Source organism: Portunus trituberculatus, chromosome 49, assembly GCF_017591435.1.
Source record: "Portunus trituberculatus isolate SZX2019 chromosome 49, ASM1759143v1, whole genome shotgun sequence".
NCBI classification, from domain to species: Eukaryota; Metazoa; Arthropoda; class Malacostraca; order Decapoda; family Portunidae; genus Portunus; species Portunus trituberculatus.
This window is the reverse complement of record NC_059303.1, coordinates 20,879,984-20,881,956: the sequence shown is the minus strand read 5'-3', so window position 1 is coordinate 20,881,956 and position 1,973 is coordinate 20,879,984. Positions and strand designations below refer to the sequence as shown.

At 44.0% G+C, this 1,973-nt stretch overlaps 1 protein-coding gene across 1 annotated transcript in view; it reads left to right on the top strand.

Annotated features, from left to right (window-relative positions):
- Nucleotides 1–512: 512 nt before the first annotated feature.
- LOC123499253 (rap guanine nucleotide exchange factor 6-like) overlaps nt 513–1,973 on the top strand; it is a 253,746-nt gene continuing 252,285 nt past the window's right edge. The window contains exon 1 of the mRNA XM_045247046.1: nt 513–852. The gene's annotated coding sequence lies outside the window, so the exon portion shown is untranslated. The remainder of the gene's footprint in view (nt 853–1,973) is intronic.

The following is a 1,973-nucleotide window of genomic DNA, read 5'->3' as shown; positions in this document are numbered from 1 at the left end:
TGTGTCCTGGAGCGGCCTACACACACACATACACACACACACACACACACACACACACACACACACACACACACACACACACACACACACACACACACACACACACAGGTACACGAACCACCCCGCTGCCTGCCGCATGACAACCTCCATGACAAGGCGAATCATTCTAGTTACCATTGCTATTAGGAGCACTGAGAATTACCTCAATTGTGTACTTCATCAGTTTCCACCGGATAATTAAGTATTATTATTAGCATTGTTGTGTGACCCTTACCTTGACAGGACAAGTATGACAGGTATGAAACATGTTGGTCATTTTAAAACATAGTAACATCCTATTTCTCTGCTTTATAATTAGAGATTTTGGTGATGTATGTAATCGAGTCAAGTTAGAAATGAGATGGCAATACTTAAAGTTACATGAGAACATAGTACACCGAGTTAGGTGCGGTGCGTGCGGTACGACAGCTGCTGTTCCCACCATGTGTTCGGCAGGTGCCAGTTCGAGATTTAGTACCACACATTGTGTTGGTGGGGGAGGGTTGTCGGCGTTGCGCTCCCGCCTTGTAGTGAGTACCTGGTGATTTCTGCGTGTTCCGTGTGTGTGCGTCGTTTTGTGTGACCGTGACTCGACAGTGGAGGAGCGTAACGCGGGTGTGGCGTGGAGTGGGGAAGTGGGGAGTGTTGAGGGGTGTGGGCGACCAGCAGTGCACTCACTACCTGAAGGATTATCCAGTTTTTGGCGCGAACGTCTTCTGCATCTCCGCCAACACCTGAGGATGTATTAGCGCCGCCAGCCACGCCACTAACAGTCAGCGGCACACGCGGCGCCCGTCACGCCTACACTGCAAGGTGAGAGGGAGTAATATTTTTTCGATTATATGTATTTTAGTAATTTCTTACTTTCTTTAATTTTTGCAAAATTTCAATGTGTTTTCCATGATCTTATTGTTTTCTTAGATTGCGTCTTAATTCACTTCCGTATTTATTTTTCTAAAAGGCAAAAACACCTATTGTTTATTCTTTGACATGGTCTAATTAAAAAAAAAAAGTGAATTAAGGATGAAATTAGATGAAGTAAGGTTAAGGTTAGGTCACATGCAGGCAGTACTAAGATAATACAATGACGTAAGGTGTGGTGGCCAAAAAACTGCCTTATGGCCTTCGACAGTAAGCCTGATTTTCCCATTGGCAGCACTCTCACTAACAGACAGACAGACAGACAGACTCGAGGTGCAGTCATTCATTGGCAGTACTTGATTACTAGGTGTTATCTTATCTGGTTATCGGGGTGCGAGGGACGGCATGTGGGGTGTTCGTGGGGAGTTCAATGGTGTTTACATCCGCTGAGTCCATTCGGTGCCCGATGGAGAGGGGAGGAGGGGAAGGGGTGGTGTCAAGGAGTTACTGGGGACAATCTCGTGTTGTTTGAACGAATTGTGTTGATGTAGATCAGAGTTTCCTAACCTTTTTTGACCATAGCATCCCCTGTTGTCATGTCTAAGCGGCCCAACACCCCTGACTAATATTTTGTTTTTAGAAGGACATTATCTTACTATAACGGGGTTCTTGGTGAAGAGAGAGAGAGAGAGAGAGAGAGAGACTTTTCAATGGACTTCACAGTATTACTAGAAACAAGATAAACTTGGTTATGCAAACAAAACTCAGATATGTAGGAGCTGTGTGGTTTTGTTGGACTGCTAGTTATTAACTACAATGTTACAACTTCTGTCCAGTCTCGTCGCTCTTGTGGATGTCACATATATCACTCCGGTCGCACCTTCTAGTATACTCTAATTTATTTATGTAGACTGACTTAACCGACCCTGACAGAGTTAATAAGTAAATGAATATAAGATATTATATATAAAAAAAACTAATGAATATAGAGTAGACCAAGGAACCATATTACACCCAAGAGAGAGAGAGAGAGAGGGGGTGGCGAAGTGGATTACAAAGGCTTGTGACCAGGA